The following is a 19,854-nucleotide window of genomic DNA, read 5'->3' on the forward strand; positions in this document are numbered from 1 at the left end:
AATTAGGTCAGGAAGAAAGGGCAACTGTAAAGTCCTCTCCATTTCAAAAGAAAATAAAAGAACTTTCTCGGGGTATCCTCCCATCCATCACCGATAGTCTTTTATGATATTATTGATATTATGTGGCTTTGCTACCATACTTGCGAGTCTGAGAAGGTTAAGCACACAGCTTTTGTGACTTTTATAGTGTCGCAAGCATTTAGGGAGAAGGAGACTGAAGTTAGCCTCTAACTCTGGTGGCAAAATTAGGGGAGATAGAATTCACTTTTTCTATAGAAAGAATGGAAGAAATATTTTGACAAAAAGATACATCAGGGTAAGTTGAGGGAAGAAGGTAAGAGAGATTGGTGTTAGAATATTTGAAAAGTTGGATACCCAGAGTACGTTCTTGTTTGCATAGTGTTGTACTTAAGAAACTTATGTAGCGTTCCAGGCAGGTAGCCTGTGATTTCAATGGGCAATGATATTAGTATTACGTGAAGAATGTCGTTTTCAGTGCTGAAGCTATATAAACTCATCATGCCCATGAAAGGTTTCTTCTAGAAAGCAATGTGTTAAGACAGCCTATGAGTATTGAAGTGGTACAGTATTTAGTGTTTCCTAACTTAGCTCAAGACACTCCATTACTTCTGTAGCACAAATTGAAAATGATGGCAACTAAATCTAGCTGTGCCCCTTATGTATTATTGTCTGTGGCTACTTTTGTGCTCTAACTTCTACAAGTTGCAAGCAAGACCTTAGAATTCCACTCAACCTAAAGTACTCATTGTCTAACCCTCTAGAGAAGAAGAGAAGGACATACGTGAGGTCATAGACTTAGAATTGTTTCATATACAGTAAGCAGGGGCTTGGTGTAAACATTTATTTTGAATTATGAAGTAAATGCTAGGCATTAGCAACAAGTAAAATGAATTAGTTTATGTAATCCCTTTAAGGCATTTTAAGCCACAAATGACAGGTCATGTTTAAAGAAGTTTATTGTCAAAAAGGAAGAAAGAAATGATATAAACAATGATACTCGGTGTTTTTGTTACAAGTATATTTCACAGGTACAAATCTCCTTAATAGAATAAACCTGTCAGAGGTTAATACAGATGATTTTACAGTACATAAAACTCTATAAAACTTTGAAACATAAAATGAGCTTGTAATTTAAAACAATATAATTTTAGCTATATGTTCATTTACCTATCACACATGGATGGTTCAGACTTTTTCGTCTACATGAAGTCAGATAGTCTCAGTTCATTTTAAAGTTCATTTCTGTGTGCAGCACTAAACCAACAAAATGTAGTCTGGGGTATTTTTAAGGTATGTTATACCAAATTAGTATTTTTAAAGAGCTAATAACTGATTAATTATACAGATTAATACCTCATTGGAAAAGAAACTGTTTTACATGTTTGCATAAGGATAGGGCATGCAATATATATATATATATATATATGTATATATATACACACATATATATTTCTTTTATTAAAACATAAAATTCTTGATAATTTTCAGTCTTTGAGCAAAGAAATACTATGTTTTAAGATATCAGCAATATAAATCAATATGCCATTTTCAATGCCACATGGTCTCTTGAACCTTGTGAATTATTGCGTGACTGAGTGTGTGTGAAAGATGAGAGAATCTGACACTGAAAGAGAAATTTGTCCAACAGTTCTAATTCTGAAACATGTAGGCATGTGGATATTTTAAGTTGCAGTGTATGCATTAATTAGAAAATGTAATATTTGAACTCGTATTTCTAGAGGATGATTGAGATTGATGGTGTTAGGAAAAGCTTGTAGAAGGAAAGTGAAATCTGGTATCTGGCAGCATCACTGTGAACTGAACTGCGAAGGCAGATGTCTGAAACACAGTGCATGTTAGAGAAAACAATCCTGCTTTCATTGACTGCATGAGGTTCCTGGATGATATTCTGTCACCACTCCCCCTTCCGTGTGCATGCATATGTGTGTGTGTGCGTGTGTAAGTGAGAGTGTGTGTGTATGTGTGTGAATGTATGTGTGTGTCTATGTGAGTGTGTGTATGTGTGTGAGTGTATGTGTGTGTGTATGCGAGAGTGGCTATGTGTGTGTCTATGTGAGTGTGTGTGTATGTCTGTGTGAGCGTGTGCATATGTGAGAGTGTGTGTGAATGTGTGTGTGAATATGTGTGTGAGTGTGTGTATGTGAGGGTGTGTATGTGAGAGTATGTATGTGTGTGAGAGTGTGCGTGTGTGAGTGTGTGTATGTGTGTGTGAGAGTGTGAGTGTGAGTGTGTGTGTATGTGAGAGTGTGTGTGTTGCATGTGTGCATGTGATGCATTTGTCCATGCAGATATGCTCATATATGTGGAGGTGTCACCGGTAGAGATCAGGTGTTTTACTTAATCACTGTCCACCTTTGTGTTTGAAAGAGTCTCTCACTGAATCAGAGTTGTTTTTGTCTGGACAAACGGGCCGGTGAGCTGAGGAGTCTGCCTTCCTCCTCTTGCCCACCACTGGGATTATAGTGCATGCTGTTGACAAGCATGCTAGAGATCCAAACTCAGTTAACACTTTACCAACTGAGCCATTTCCCCAGGCCTGACCCCCACGATCATAGAACTGGAGATTGAATTCAGCAGCGCAGCAAGTGTTGTACCACTGAGTCATATCTCCACCCTGAAAAGTTACTCTTTTTGTATCTAATACTCCTTTTGTATATATAATGCCTCCTTTGCAGGCTTGTTGGAACTTGAAGGGTTTTCTTTTACCATGTCTTCAAAGACTAACCAGGTTCAATAGTAGGCACTGACTAAAAGATGGCATTTCTCTTGTGAGCATGGAGGGGGGATGACTGTTCTCTTGTCTTCCATTCCTGTGCCCCCTTTCTCTAGGATTTGGATAGTTTTTATTATACAAGTGCTTGGGTGGCTTCTAAGCTCTGTGGAAGGGAGCTTGGCTTGTGTCTGTTGTTGCTCAATGAAGGAAACCAAGAATTTTTGTTGTTAGTGTTTTGGGGGAGAGTATTTGTCTGTTTGGGCTTCTTTGTGTATTGCTGGGTCAGAAACCAAGCACCTCCCCCCTCTGTTTTTAAATTTTATTCTTTTAAAATTCCATGCCTTCATTCCTTTAATTTCCCCCATGATGTTCCTAGTATACATCTTGCTTCCAACTTGATGCTGTGTGTGTGTGTGTGTGTGTGTGTGTGTGTGTGTGTGTGAGAGAGAGAGGGAGGGAGGGAGGGAGGGAGGGAGGGAGGGAGGGAGGGAGGGAGGGAGGGAGGGAGAGACAGACAGAGAGAGATTGAGTCTGTTTAGTGCTGCCCATGTACACATGGGTATGTGGTCATCGCCTGAGATATAGACAACAGTGGCCATCCCCTAAATAAATGTGCCTCTCCCCATCTCCTCCCCAATCCATGGTGGAGTCATCCTCCCTCCATGATGGATTCTAACTGGTTATGCAGGTCTGGTGAGGGTAACCAGGGCTCCTGTGGGCTCCTCTGTACTGCGTTACAGAGCACCCCTCTTCATTCCTGCCCTTGCATCTTCCCTGCCCACTCTCCTACTTAATCCTAAACCTTGAGTGTGGGGGGTGACATATATCTGAGGACTCACTGTCACCTGTTTTTAGTTGTTCGAACAGCTGGGAGCACCCACATCAAGTGCTCACAACCATTTGCAACCCCAGCTTTAAGGGATCTGACTCCCTCTGCTGGCCTCCATGGACCCTGCACACACATGCAAAGACACATACACTTGTTAATAAATAAAATGAATCTTTAAAGAAAATTACTACAGGCACTGTGTTGCTTGAGGTCATTTTGGTTGCTGCATGGTGCTGTGTGAATCTGCTAGTTCAGGGGCCATAATGTTTTTGTATGTTGTCATAGAAGGTCATTGTAAGTCAGAATTAACAATAGACAGAGTAATTCTTATGTTAATGTTGTGGGGAAATAATCCCACTTCAGGGGAAAACTGATTGTTACTCGCTACTTTTGTTGTTTTCTAAACCATTCACTGTTGAAGATTTTGGGGGGACTAGGTATTAGTATTCAGGCATCTGTACTGGCCTGTCTGTGGGGTCCTGACAAGATATGCTCTTACCTGTGCCCCATGCCTATTCACTATGTTCCCTTTTAAAAGGGCCCTGCCCACCTCCCACCACCCCACTTCTCTCTGCCCCTCTCTCCTGTCTCCTCCTGTCTCCGGCTGGTCTTCCCCTCCCCCTTTTGCGATCCCTTTCCCTAGTAAAAAACCCCTCTGCTTGAAACCTGTTATATGGTGTCTTTCTCTAGCATGCTGCTTTTCTTACAACAGTAGGCATATAACTCAGTGACAGAGTGCTTGCCTAGTTTATACAAGGTCCTAGATTCAATCCTATGTAAGTAGATAAATAAGATTATTATCTCTTAAAAGTACTTAGATACTAATGCTAACTCCAGGGTGGGGGAATTGATAGAAATTTTTGTAGAAAATGAGATATTTTCTATTAATCTATCTATCTGTATACTTCATTTCATTTCAGTTGATCCCATATTGGACGTGTTACTCTTTGATAGCAGGCTGTCTATGCACTTGATTTTTCTGGAACTAATCCAGAAAATACTAACAAGTACTCCGTTTATCCTCCTCACCTATGTATGAACTGTCCCTATGAGAGAGTTCTTGAGGCTACCGCATGAGTAATAAATTCATTGTTTGGTATCTGTATATTTAATCCCATCACAATTTAGAAACAAAAAAGTTGTAGGTAGCAAATAGAGCTGCAGTGAAAATACTGAAACTAAGGTGACAGGAAAACTCAAAAACACATGAAAACTGAGGATAGCTAGTAGTTTAGAGCTGTATCCCTGGATATAATGTACAGACTTTAGTATTAAAGGAAGCAATTATGTAACAATCATGATTTTGAGGCATCAAGATAACACTGTTATTTTCTGTTCCTTTTAGTATTTCCAGCATTAAACATCTTACATTTGCATGTTCCTGTCATGAACAGTTTCTCATACTTTTCCTTCTCTGTGACAACCTGATGAGTTAGATAAGGCAGAGCCTCCAGGTCTGGAGAGGTAACTGGAACAGCTTGTGGCAGAGCCGAGAGTGAGGTCTGATCATACCTGCCCACTGTCTCCAATATGCTAAATTCTTTTAGCATTGGTGAAACACATAATATCAGTGACCCTCTGTTGTACCGACTGTTTTCTGTTGAAAAATGTATATAGTGTATCTGTAGTGTTTTGCACCTGAAGTCTTTAAAGCTATATTTATGTAAGAAAGTACATAGGAAAGCCATGTTGTACAGGTTTTTGTGTTTTGACTTGAGTCTTTTTTGTGTTCCCTATGACACATTCTGAGCTCGTTGCCTGTCTTAGAGTCTTTCCCTGCACTCCTGCATGATGGTAGCATTCTTGTGTCTGTTGCTGCTGTCTCCTGTTCTTTGAGACTGTTCCATCACGGTTGCCAGATTAGACTTTCTTAAAAACTAGCTTTATTATATCACTTGCGTCTTAGTGCCTTTCTATAGCTTTATATGGTTTAAAAGATCAAATAGATTTTTTTCAGAACTGGCAATAGAACCCAGAGTCTCAAATACACTAACTAGTGCTGGACCCCAGAGCTCTATCCCCAGACTCATTTAAAAAACAAGTTTGGATCAGTATCTAGCTAAGCTTTCCCAGACAGACTTTATACTCAGCCTCTAATCCAGGAAGGCTTTGAACATCAACTCTGCCTGCCTCAACCTCTTGATTATTTGGCCCAGTTTCAGTTGGGTCCTGATTTTGGCATTCAAGTCAGGCATTACTAGTGTCCAATGGCATATGACCTTCCTTTTGATGGCCCCTTGTGTGCTGCCTACAGACTACCCAGAAGAGTGCTTGATTTCCCCACTTCCTATAGTTTTCTTGTATTTCTTTTTCTAGAGATGTTTAAAGTACTATTCTCAGTAAGTTGTATTTACAGTATTTGAAGTAATTTAAAACGATGCTGTCTGCCCTAATGTATGTGTCTCCCTATTCTTTAGCCATATATGCTGTACTTGGAATGTTCTTGCTTTAGTTTTTTCCTAATCTTTTACATGATACGTTTATTGTGTGCATGCATGTGTATGTATGCGTGTATATATACAACAGCACACATGTGGGAGTTTGACGGCCACTGGCAGGATACGAGACCTCTCCTCTCATTATGTGTCCCCAGGGATGGAACTCGGGCGGTCAGGTTTGGTAGCAAGTTCCTTTATTCACTAAGCCATCCTGATGAATTGAAAACTTGGAACCAAATCTTTGTCTTTTTGTTCCAGTGTGACTGAAGAAGCTGTGGGACAGATGAACATTACAGTGTATTTTAGGAAGAATCCAGTTTGCAACAGCTTTAAGCTTGAGGAAGGGTGAAAAATGAAGGCTGTGAGGAGGAGACCTTTATTTCCTTGGAGCAATGGTTTTTGGGGTTGTTTTAATCTTAGCCCTTCCCCCTGTGCTCCAGGCTTTACTTATTCATTTATTATTTGTTATTGTAGCATTTATTGTGACTAAACTGCCTTTGTCTCAAATTTGTTCATTGAGGCTTTAATGCCTGGTATGACTATGGCTGAAGATAAGGTCTCTAGGAGACCTTCAGATTAAGTGAGGTCACAATGGTGGGTGTGCCCTGATCATGTAGAACTTGAGATCCCAGCTTGCCTTCCCACCAATGTAGCCATAAGGCAACTCATTAGACAGCACATAGGAAATCCAACCTGGATGCTGGGATGTCTGGTCTAGAGCTGGGAGAAAATCAACTCTTGCTTAAGCCGCCACATCTCTAAGACTTGGCTACAAAAGTCCGAGTGAAGTAAGAACGTTTTAAAAGGTACCTGAAGTGGGAAACAGTGCTACTTGAAAAGGAGGTCTAAGATACTTTATTGACTACAGAAATCACTTACTGGGAAGCACTTTATGGTCCCTGCAGTGGCCAGGATCCAAGAGAGAGCAAGATTTACTTTCTCTTCCCCTTTTATTCCTCACCTGTCTCACATACCCCTGTCCACGCTCAGGATGAAACATTCCAGGGTGGAGATTGGTGGGGTTTCAAGTCCAAAATTGGGCTTTTTACTCTGTAGGGTGGGGTAGGGTCCAGCAGTTAGAATATTCTATGGGTGGAACCTGACAGGTATGCTTTTATAGATTCTCTATCTTAGTAACTAGGATCATTTTAATATCTATGGTATACCCTTTTATAATAAGTAAGTTTCCATTTCTAGGTTTGGTTTTGCTTTATTATAATGGCTGAAAAGCTCCAGATATGAGTCTGGAGAACGGTTTCTTTATTGCTCAACAGAGAAAGAAGCTGGAAGCCAGGTAGTTATCATTGGCACTATTGCTAAAGAGTCTATATGGCTCTCTTGGTTAGGATGGCCATTTCTTTTCAGTGTTCACATGTAAATGCAGTGAAGTGAACTTAAAACTTAGCCTGTGTGTATTCTATATTACATCATATGACATATATGTATATAGCATATATATTGTCTCACACACACATATATATTTCTGTGGCTTTTTAAAATGATAGCTCTAAGTATGTTGTATCAAATCTATATAGGGTCATATGAAATTACTTAGGAAAGTTTCAACAATTCTTGCATGAGTAAACAGACTTTCAATTAATCAATTTTATAATACTTATTGTTCATAAAGTTCATTATTCTGTTTAGCCTTTCATGTTGCCTATCTTTCATAAATAGCTCTTCTGACAAACCTCTTCAGCTATGTCCATTTGTCATACCACAGTTTGTAATGATTTTAGATTTGAAGAATATAATGAATGACTGTGATATTAATCAAGAATAACTTATTCTTTCTATTCTCAACCTTAGAATTGCCTTCATAATACAGATGGTAGTACTTTCACTTCAGTTACAGACTTTAACAGTAACTTTTGGTTTTTAAAGCTTATACCCAGTATTTGACCTTTAAGAGGTCTTTAATTTTTTACAAGTCTAAACATAGTTATGGTATTATCATAAAGTGATTGTGAGTTAATAGAATATGTGAGCTATATCTCACTATAGATAAAATGGTAAGACAGTCATGGCTTTCCTCCAGTTTATTATTTTTTCTTAATATAGGATGATGTTAATATTATCAGAAGTGTTTGGGGTCAGAAAATATTCAGTGTTGAGCTTTCCAGATTTTAGTCTGTTGTACCAGTTACGAGTTAGTTGTACATGGCTAGTCTAAAAGGTGAAATGAGTACTCCAAGAGGACTGCCATGCTTGGAAGGCTTCAGAGTTGACTTAGCCAGTCTGTATAGACATTCTGGGTTCTGAGCATGCTTTTCTTGCATTCTCACGCCTGCGCAGAGCAGAGTGAAGGAGAGAAAGCCCTTCTGTGTAATAGTCTCAGGAAGTAGAGCAGGCGGAGTCACTTGCTATTGTTGTCTGATGAATTTACACATTTTAGATTCTCGGGTTGGAGGTTGCTACAGAAACTGAGATTGGGAATAGTAATTTCCCTCATGAGAAGCTTACATTCCAAAGAGACAAGCAATAAAGAGAACCTCTGGCATGGTGATGAAACAGAATAGTCATTAGCTAAGTACAGAGAAAAAAAAGCTTTCAAATGTCTGTGTCTCATAGGAATAGCTCCAAGGCATCCGTGTGTCAAGCTGAAAAGATCAAATGACTGCCTTAAGTCTAGAAGTAAGGTTAGCAAAAGGAGGTTTTAATATGGTGGCATGCATATTCAATGGGAGAATTTGCAATGCTTAGAATAATATTCAGTGTATAACATCATGTCATCACTTGAGGTGGCAGAAACTAATTTGACATGTTGCTAAAGCATCTTTTTTCTCATTAAATAAAAATTATGTGAAGGACATTGTTTGTAAACCATTGTTAAATTAGGAATGGGATATCTCAGCTATGACTAATCTTAATGTGTGACAAGAAGCACTATAGTGTTTCAGAAAGAGGACCTGTCCTATATGTTTTACATCTTAGCCATATGGCTTTGGATAAAGCAGCCTCTGTAAACCTTCAATTTATTGTATATAGTATGTCAGCAGTATCTGAACAATTTACCAAAAAAGATGGCCAAATGAAACAATATGTAAGTTTCCTACTGAATGCTTTACTTGTAAAATATTTTCAACAAAGTTCCCAGTGTGTAGAATGATGTGAAGAAAGGTTTAATAAGGTCTTATAGTCTGTTGAGTAGATGTTACTTTGAAGTTTTTTTTCCTTTCCCTTTTTTTTTTGTCTTTAAAGTTATCATCCAGAAAATGATTTGCTTTCTCATTTTTGAGATGATACAAGTTTTAAAGGGAAACATGTTTTAATACTGTGAGAAGGCAGCCCTTTAATTTGTAAGTAGTTGTAAGGAAGTCATTGCCAAGAGAAGTTGGCTGGGAATGGCTGGAGAGTCTCATCATCATAGGCTTCTCTCAGGAGGCACAAAGAGATATCAGAAGATGCGGGAGCTGGGAAGTGCGTGATTGCGGTTGAACCTGCACTGGAAGCTTGCACCAATCTGTCAGAACCTGGCTTCCTTGAGCATCACAAGCATCCCAGGAAGAATAATCAAGTGGATGTGTTTATTTTGTTCATGTAGAAGACAGGTGGTCTAGAGTCATAACTGTGTACGTTAGGAGCTATACCCTTTCTGTCGTGACATTCAGAGATTCACCACTTGTGTGTACATTGTAGCCAGCAGCAGCATAGCCTTTCCTTTTTGAAGTTTGTTCTCAATTTTATGTTTTTATTGTTAAATTTAGAAATACAACTGATTTCTATATATTAGTTTTATGAGTTTTAACCTTCCTAAATTCTTTATTATTCGAGTAGTCTTATATATAAAACCATGTCAATCTGCAAATAAAACAATTGTTTTTTCTGCCCTCCACTTCTTTTCCTTGCTGCTGTATCTGCAGTTATGTGTAAAGTAGATGTGCCTGAGAGAGCATCCTTGTCTTGTTCTGTATCCTGTGTAGAATACATAGTCATCCTTGAGTTTGACACTGATCAATGGTAACAGCCTTTTTACCCACCTTTTTGTTTCTTGAAGTTTTATCTTACTCCTCATTTGCTAATTTTTTTGTTTTAAAATCATGAATGGATGCTGATTTTTCATAGTACTTTACAGTATACTTACTGTTTCCCTCACACAGTTTGTATCTTGTGTGCTGCTGCAGCCTTAGACTGTAGAAGAGACTGCTATTTCTGGTGTCAGTAATATCTGCTACTTGAAATGGATTGCTAAACCAGTGTTCCTTGCTCAGAGAACACCTCACTCCTGACAGCACCTTACACTTCACTACAAAGGCTGCCTTATCTGGAGTTCTGCCATCACCTGGTGGTAGATACAAATCACAATAAAAGTTTCTCTAATCAATAACTCTAAGAGCTGAAAGTACAAAGAATTCATGTGAGAGCTATGCTTTTTAAATAAACACATACTCAGTTTATATTAGCAAGAGTATATCTGAGATCTACTAACTGTATTTTACGTTAGCTTCTGAAGGGTTTTGTTTTCCTACCTGCTACAAAAAGATGAAGGGTCAGTTAAGTTACTTTTACAGAAACAGAATAGAGTACAGGAGAGTGAGAGCAAAGACATTTCTGTGTTTGAATTCTCACTTGGTCAGCATTTCCTTACTGTTAGGTTCCAGCTAAACCAGAATTTTAAAGAGTGGGAATTTTCCAGTTTCTTATTATCTTATGCTAAATACTTAACTATTATAAGAAAGTCCGGCTTGTTGCCAAGCATGAAGTATAAAGTGATTTATTTCTAAAAATCCAATCTTGTGGTTGCACAGTATTCACTGAAACATAATGTGGAATGGAGTGGGATTTATCTGTTAAAACAGACAGTGTCTTGGAACGAAGCCATCTATTGTTCACACTGTCAAAATTGCCACCATATATTTTTATTTCTTAGACTCCCTCTATAAAACGGACCAGAGCCATATGTTAAAATATATTAGTAAAGGTTTTACAAATGTAACTCAAATATTAAAATCCTCCCATTGATGTCAAAATGGTCAACTTTGTGAAATATTAAGGATTTTGTAGAAGGATTCTTCTGTCATCCCAACAAAATGCTCTCGGGTGACAATGTTAGGAATATTGTTTTAGCAATAAAGATTATCCTGTGGATACATTCCCTAGAAGGCCCCATGGTGGTAATACCCCTAGATTTTGTCTTTAAAGAAAACTGCTGAGAGGCAATAATTTTTTTTGTATGTGTCCCATTTTCATTAATGCATGGTAATTGATGGAGTTGCAGTGACTCGTAGCAGTAATGAGTTCTAAACATAATAACGCACTCTTTTCTAATAAGTGAGCACTGCTGGGGTTTAAAAGCATACTAAATCAGTTGCTTTAGTATGAATTTATTAGTTTTTTTCAGCATTAGCTTTAATAGTAGTTATTTACATAAGCGTACATCCCATTAACCGCCATCAGGGCTGGAAAACATGCTGAACTGTTCATATTTTCATATAATTATTGAACATAATGGTTTCATTTGCATTTCTAAACAGTGATGTTTCTGTCAGCCTTGGAAATAGTGTCTTTACGCAGTCCCTATTTCACATCCACTTATTTGACATCGTTAAATTTTATGCTAATGTGCTTCCCTAGAATATCATCAGTAGGACAGATGCTTGTGCTTTAATATACAAATCAGGCATGCTTGCCCATCCCCCCAAAATGCAGAAGACATTTTTAAAAATCTGTGCTTTTTGACATAGAGTCCATCTTTATATAAATATGTTTATGAAATAAAACTTTTAGGGTTAAATGTTATAATCTGGTTGTCTCTTCAGAATGCTTTATTATAAAGCTATCTACCTGACTGGGTTAGTTCTGTTGTCTTGCACGAGGAGATAAGTCTTAATAAAGATCTTGGGGCTTATGAATATTTAGAATATTCTGCTTCTGAAATGTTGATCTTGAATGTAGGTTTTTCCACACTTTTGAATACTGCAGGTCACAGTGTTACCTTTTAAAGTGTTCTCTGTGGTTTTGTTCCTTTACTCTCGTAGCCTGAGTTGTAAACTTTCTGGTGGAAGCTTTCATGTTTATGCTATTGGACATCTTAGCCTCTGGAGCATTCATAAAGCCTTGAGTGTGAGATGTGAGTCATTTGGTAGGAAGGATGTCAAGGGAAGTAGCAGGATACAGAAGGGTGCTTTGTGCCTGAATTCCTTGCCAATTGGTTATCTGTGTGTCCAGTCAGCTTCTGTGTCTCCCGCAGTTGGGGATGCTTTGTAAGAGCTTCCAGCCAGTTGACTGGGAAGTAAATGGTGAACAGCAGCATTCAATCACACAGTTGTTTGAGCTGTTTGAGGTCTTAATCAGGGAGAGATGGTCATTAAAGTCTCTAAAGTTTTTGGTAGTTCTCACCTCTTAGTCTCCTGTATTCTGACGAGTAGGTTAGCATTGTTGTTACTTAGTGGACCTGCAGTGCCAGAGCTGACTCTGCACAGTGCAAAACACAGGGCTGGCAGTCTTGCAAGACAGAGCAAGAAGCAGCTCTGTGAAGAGCTCTTGGCCCAAATAATCTGCTAAAAATAAGTCAGAACTGCTCTAGCCCCAAACTGATACAGCATATGAGATTGTTTGGATAGGAATGTGATTTGGCTTAACAGGTCAAGAGGCAACTGCAATTTTTGCAAGAACTTGTATTCTTTGGGGAGTTGAGAATAAAGAAATAGAGTAAGAATGGTATACAAGCCACGAGGTGGGTAGCAAGCTACTCTTTTTCATGAATTGTCTCTATGATCTCCTCAAGTAAGTCTCAAACTTGTAGTTCTTACAGTACAAAGTCTGAGTTATTTAAAAGATTGGGCATGCAGGAGAGGAAAAGTAGTCCTTCTCATCAGCAGATCTGTTGCTACCTCAAGCTTCACGTATGATAGTGGGGGGATGGGAGATGATGAAAGAAAGGCCTTTCCTGCACGCCTGGCCAGCTGAGTTGATCTCTGGAACCCCAGTAAGGAAGGACGAAAGGAGATCACCCACTCCCAAGTAGCCCGCTGAGCTCCTTTCACACTCTGGCACACTCCACTGACCCCCTCCCAATAATAGCAAATAAAGTTTCTAAAAGTTCATTTTAATCTTAAAAGTCAGACTCTATTTTGTAGGAAAGAGTGTTCACTCCTTCCAAGCTGCCTTTCTCACCCAGTTGTTGCTGTCCTTGATGGGAATGGTGGTTTGCTACAGAGGGGGAGAAAGAAGCATCCCTGTCACTGAAGCAGAGCCTTATTCTTTCCTCCAGTGCATCCTTCTTCCTTTTCCGGAAAATGTAACAATAAAGTCAGACTTTGCAGGACCACGATGTTTGCTCTGATGACTGACCTGTAATGCTTGCTTCCATAGCAGAGGAGTTGAGGTGCCCCAGGACTGTTTCAAACCTCAGAAAAGAGCGCTGTTTCATAGCAGTTTCTGTATAGTTTCTGAAGTTCAAAATTCTAAGTTGTGTTAGACATCAGCTATAAGGTATCAATTCGCTGAGAGGAGTTTGTGTTTTAGTAATATTTATTTTGTTTTTTACGGCTTGGAGAACAGAATTACCACCTCCTTTTTAGAGGTAGCGAACTAATGAGGAACTTGATCCTGAGGTCTGAGCAGCCCCAGTCTGTAAGGCTTCAGGGACTCTGGGAACTCACTGTGCCTAGCATTGGGTAAGGAAACTTTTGTAAAGGGAATTGATGGTGCACTGCATATATTATCTTTATTTTCCCATCATTAGCTATGATAGAAGTTAGCATGTAGAGATATTTACAAGTATATATGTTACTTTTTTCTTAGTTCTATGTCTGGTGCTAATATTTAATTTATAAAACCAGAGTTTATATACTGCTCGATAATTGAATTATTAGTTAAAAATCTTATTTTTTCTGATTTACATATTGTCCAATGTGGAATATTTGGAGATAATATCAGATATTGCTTCATTCTTGAAATCAGTGTGTGGCATAATCCTCTTTTCAATTAATTATTTCTTGAATCGCAAAATAGATGAAAACTGATATAATTTGACAAGAATGAAAAAGTTATCAGATCTTTTTCATTTAGCTTGTATGATTAATAGTATTATATTCAAGGTAAAATTAACATCTTAAACATCAACAGAACTTTGCTTTTCCAGAACCTTCATTTAGATAGGATCTCCAGTGATCTATACATTACAAAGCTATTTGAAGTGAAGGATGTTTTGTTATAGGAGATATGGGCAGTGAGGAATGTTTATTCTTTGGTGTTTTATTTTGTTTTCTGAAACTGGGTCTTGCTATTTAGCTCAGGTGGCCCTTAAATTTGTGATCCTCCTGCTCCAACACCTCTAGTGCTGAGATTATACTTGTGCATCACCAAGCCCAGCTATTTTGCTCGCTTTTTCTAAGCTGTCACCTCCAAATATGTAGTATTGGATGATTATGGGAGCTATAATCTGCTGTTCAGTAGGTTGTTCCTCAAGTGGTACATTTATGGTCCAAAGCTTCTCTTTGCAGGTTTATTTTTTTCTAATATCCAGTTGTTCTATCATTTACAGAGAAAAGGATTTTGAAATCTCCTAAATGTGGTTATGAGTTTATCCCTATATCTTTGCTATCTGGTTTTGCTTTATTCATTTTAAAGGTATGTTTTCAGATGCATAAAACTTTGAGATTGTTATTTTTGTAAAATGAATTGATTTCTTTGTCATTGCGCAACAGCCTTTTTTATCCCGAGGAATATTTCTTGTACTGAAATCTCCTTTTAAGATTTATTGACCTACTTTAGCTTATTTTGAGTAGTGTGAATGTGGTAAGTTTTTTTCTATCTTATAATTCTTAAATAGTTGTATCTTAATATTCAGAGTACATTTCTTGTAGTCAATACATAGGCAAATCATTGTATTATTATTGGCAAGTTCAGAATTATGTCACTGTGTTGGTGTGGACCTGTTTTTAAGGCTTTGTGTTCTGTTAATTTGTATATATTTCTTCACCAATCCAGGAGGTAACTGGCTTTATGGTAAGTACTGAAATTCTATAATACAAATCTTCCTTTGAAGAGTTGCTTTGCCTATTCTTATTCTTCATATTAAGTTAGAATCAGCCTGCTGATACTTTCACAAAGCTTGATAGAATTATAATTTAATCATAGGTCATCTATCTATCTATAAATATTTATATCTATATCAATATATAATCTTCAAAAACAAATGAACAAACAGGTTTTTCAAGATGTTAGGTCTATGAAAGAGAAAACCCTACCTATTTTAAATTGTCTTTCAAAAACTATTTAAAGAATTAAAAGGTATGTTAGAGTTTATATATTATCTTAATATGTTACATCATAATATATTTTTAAAAATATACATTTCTAGCTTTAGTTTAAAAAAATAAGGTCACAAATGCTGTCTTAGTCACTTAGTTACGAGAACTTGCAATACAAGGATAATGAAATTGGTCCATCCTCACTTTTATTTCATATTTTAATAGAAAATTATTTACTCTCGCCATTAACTGTGATTTTAGTGGCTTCCCCTTGATGTCCTTTATTTGCTTACAATAAAATTGAACATTCCTATGGATTCAAAGGAATGGTTAGGGGAATTCCTTTCCTGAATTACTAATGGTAGCTCTTCTTCTTCTTCTTCCTCTTCCTCTTCCTCTTCTTCCTCTTCCTCTTCCTCCTCTTCCTCTTCTTCTTCTTCTTTTTCTTTCAGTTACAAAGGAGTATTGAGTTTTGCTAAGAAGCTTTTTTAGTATCAATTGATACAATTGTATCAATTGGTTTTGCTGGTTTAATTGAGCAGTATGTTGTTAAATCAGGAGATCTTTTAATGTCCATCTCTGTATTCCTGAACTGACCCTTAATTAATAGATAATCTTTTTTGTTTGTTTGTTTTTTGTTTTTACGAGACAGGGTTTCTCTGTATTGTTTTGGAGGCTGTCGGTCCAGCCTGGCCTCGAACTCACAGAGATCCACCTGCCTCTTGACCCTTAATTAATGTGACACATTATCCATTTATATGTTGCTGGAGTTTACTTATTTATGCCTTAAAAGACATAGTGTCCTGAAGTTTTCCTTCTTTCATAATGCCTTTTGTCTGATTTTATACCAGGGTACTGGTGAGCTTGACGAATGTTTGAGGAAGTATTTTCTTTTTCTCACTTCCTGAGAGAGTTTGTATATTTATTAGTTTTCTGGCTATAGAATGGTTTTAAAAATGATTCTTTGAGTATTTCTTACAATGTATATTGATCATATTCATTCCCCCTCCTGTGTCTCCTCCTGTGTTCATCCCCACCTTCCTACCCACTCAGTTTTATTTTATGTTCTCTTTGTTTGTAACCTGTAAATCCCAAATATTCTTGGGAGTGGAATCTGCCCTGGAGAACAGTAGACCTCCACCAGATGTGTTTCTTGTTAGTTGCTATATTCTCTGATTAAAGGCTCATTGGTCAAGATACATTTTAGCCTTTCCCCTTAAACTGTTGTCAAAATTCATAAGTGAAACCTTCTGACTCTAGAATGTGTTTGCCTCCTTTCATATGACAACATTTTTAACCATAAAGTTTCATTCAGTTTGCCCATTTCTTCATAAGTAACTTCACAAGTTTGTGACTTTCTCTCAAGGGATTTTTCCATTTCTCCCATGATTTCAGATTTATATGTATAAAGTTGGAGTAGTATAGGGATTAAATAGATTATTACATTAATTTTAACTAATAACTAATAAATACACATTTTTCCCCTTCAAAAATGGTTCCAAAAGGAATGTCTGTTTACTTCTTAAGTAGTTGCTCAGTTGATTGTATCTTGATTAAATTAAGATACACAATTGCTATTTTAAGATGCTAAAATATTTTTTCATTTATTTTAGCAAATTATGATTATCTGAAACTCATAATGTCATTTTTATACCTAAGTTGACCGTGTATTACCAACTACCTTGGGAACGTGTCAGGTGTGTCTATATTTACATGAAATTGGGAGGCATAATTACAGCTATATAAACTCGTAACATGTATTAATACTTTTTATAAACAGAAACATTGTTAGTTATTTATAATGATGTGTAAATTGAGCCATTCTCCATTATATAACATATATGACTTCATTATGATGACAGTTGTGGTGATTTTTATTCATCCTTCTAAGAAATCATTTGCAATCTCAAGTCTGCCAATTTGGGTATTGGTGTTAGTGAAATCTTTTAGTCATTACTCTATTATTACAGTTACCCCTTTCCTTCTCAACCCTCTGGGACTCTTGAATAGGGATATGTTAAATTATTTTATTCAATTCTTCCTGTCATTTTATTTCTCTTGATATTATCTGTTTTTTTCTATCCTCATTTTCAATCCTTTTATTTCTTCTATTATTTTGAATTTTAACAATTTGTATATACACTATTTGTATTCATAAGGGCAGTTTTTTCCTTTCTATTTCATATATATTTTTTATTTAAATTAGAAACATGCATGCTTCAAATGTCAATCCCGGCTCCCCCCTCTCCCTCCATCAGCCCCACCCCTACACTCCACCCCCAGCTCAATTCCCACATCTTTCCCCAGGGAGGGTAAGGCCCTCCTTGGGGGAATCTCCAGAGTCTGTCATTTCATCCAGGGCAGGACTGAGAGAACATCCCGATATTATCTGTTTTTCCATGCTTTGTTCTGACTTCCTCAGATCTCATATATATGTAGTTTCTATCTTTATTTTTATCTATTTTATTTAACATATTAAATATACTAAGTGACATAGAATTCCAAAACATAGCCTTTGCATATATGTAATTTTGACAGCTTTTTATGGCACGTTGTTTCTTATGTATTTGTTGAGTAACTGGTTAAATTATTTATTTTATTGATAATGTTGATGCAAAATAAGTTAGTTTATTCTAGAGCCAAGTTTGAGTGACCATGGCCCAGGAGCACAGATTAAGGTTAATCCAAATTCTGTTTCTCAAGGTGGAAACAGCTATTTCAAGGTTCATAAAGTTTTATAGTTTTACAGAAGAGAAAAGTCATAAATCAAGACAATTTAAAAACACATTGGTGTGCACATCGGACAGGCAATTACTACTGAAAGATGGGCTTTGAATGCTATCTGAGAGCATTCTTAGCTCTTAGGTTTGCAGAGGGTAGTGGTCTGCTAAGTGGATAGATTCCAAACGGTTTTTGTCTACTTGTTACAGGATGTTAGGTCAGACACAGAGGTGAACAAAGATGACTGTTCAGAGGTCTAAGGCTAGCCTGAGATAAGGTCATTAGCCTCTGGACCTGCAACATCTTCCCTGTGATCAGGATACAAGGCCCAACAACATAGTGACTAGTGTTTCAGAGAAGGCAGCTTAGGATGACATGCTTAAAGCTTGGACATTTGTAGCCCAGGGGAATGAAGGGAGAGAGTGGTTCTCTTAGAGGCTGAATAGAAGTTTTAGGTTTTTTTTCCTTTTGAAACTTAAAGGTCGGTTGTCTCTTTCAGCAAACCACCTGGTATCTGAGGGCATCTGTTATTGTCTGGATTAGACGCTTCTGTAATCTCCAAATAGGTGGCTAAGTTTAGGGTCATGCCTGTTTTGGGGATTGGGGAGGGGTCATTTATGCAATTGTGATCCTATATAAAAAAATACTCCAAATAGTAACAGTTCAAAAACTTTTAGCTAAGATCTGAAACTTACAAGATAAAGCAGGGAAAACTCTTCAAGATATTGGCAAATGCAAGAACTTTATGTAAAAGACCGTAGTCATTCAAGAAATAATGCTAACAGTTGAAAATTGGGATTTCTTTTCTTTTTCTTTTTTTTCTGGTTTTTCAAGACAGGGTTTGTCTGTATTGTTTTGGAGGCTGTCCTGGAACTCACTCTGTAGACCAGGCTGGCTTTGAACTCACAGAAATCCACCTGCCTCTGCCTCCTGAGTGCTGAGATTAAAGGCGAGCACCACCAACGCCCGGCTGAAAATTGGGATTTCTTAAGACAAAACAAAACACAAGAACAAAAAGTCTCATAGCTCAGTAAACCACAAATCATGTGAAAACACTGGCTACACAATGGGCAAACAAATCATCTTTACGTATCTGACAGGGGATTAATATAGCATTCAAACACAGGAGGCTATGGGGCTGCACCTATTCAAATCACCACATTCAAGTACTCCCATAGGCTTGTATCCATAACATAATGCAAAATACATTTAATCCTTATAGTCTATCACAGTCTGAACAATGTGTAAAAGTCCAAAGTCTCTTGTGAGGTAGGCTCTTAGCTGTAATCCCCTATAAAATCAATTCAAAAAACAGATCACATACTTCCAGCATATAATAGCACAGGGTATACAATTACCATTCCAAAATGGAGTAAAGGAAGATACTGAGGAAATACTGGACCAAAGCAAAGCCAACAACCAGCTGGTAAATTGCAAACTCTGCTTCGTCGTGTTTGGTGTCATGATGTTCTACAGACTCCTTTCATCTTTGTTGACTGTAACACACTTCTTTCTCTCGGGCTGGTTCCACTCCCTCTCAGCAGATCTCCTTGACAGGTATTCCATGACTCTGGCAAACCAGATTTTATCTTGACATCTTCCTACAATGGCCTCTCTAGGCCTCTACAAAGGAGTACCTCTGCCACACACCTGGCCTCAGAAGCTTCCCTTAGCCAAGGAGGGGGATTCCACAGCCACATGACAGGAGCTACCAAGGTCTGCTGCTTTCTGAGACTGGAACATGACACACTTGTTTAATTACAGCTTCATCAAATTTCTGGTTTTGATGGTTTCCTTTACTGTCTAAACTTGGCTGTCCTGGAACTGGCTCTGTAGATCGGGGCTGCCCTGAACTTAGACGTCCACCTGCCTCGTCTCTTAAATACTGGGATTAAAGGCAGCAGCAGCACACCG

The 19,854-nt window shown here is 37.7% G+C and overlaps 1 protein-coding gene across 3 annotated transcripts in view; it reads left to right on the forward strand.

Moving 5' to 3' along the window:
* The window catches only part of Kiaa1328 (KIAA1328 ortholog), a 242,993-nt gene that overhangs the window by 50,086 nt on the left and 173,053 nt on the right, over positions 1–19,854 (forward strand). Inside the window, exon 1 of one of the 3 annotated variants that reach the window (XM_040757961.1) lies at positions 6,632–6,828. The exons of 1 other annotated variant lie outside the window; for it this stretch is intronic. The gene's annotated coding sequence lies outside the window, so the exon portion shown is untranslated. Of the gene's footprint in view, positions 1–6,631; positions 6,829–19,854 lie in introns of those variants that run through there. One more of the 3 variants, XM_040757962.1, reaches the window with a different exon arrangement.

The sequence above is a fragment of the Mesocricetus auratus genome, unplaced genomic scaffold (assembly GCF_017639785.1).
Source record: "Mesocricetus auratus isolate SY011 unplaced genomic scaffold, BCM_Maur_2.0 Super-Scaffold_100015, whole genome shotgun sequence".
NCBI lineage: Eukaryota > Metazoa > Chordata > Mammalia > Rodentia > Cricetidae > Mesocricetus > Mesocricetus auratus.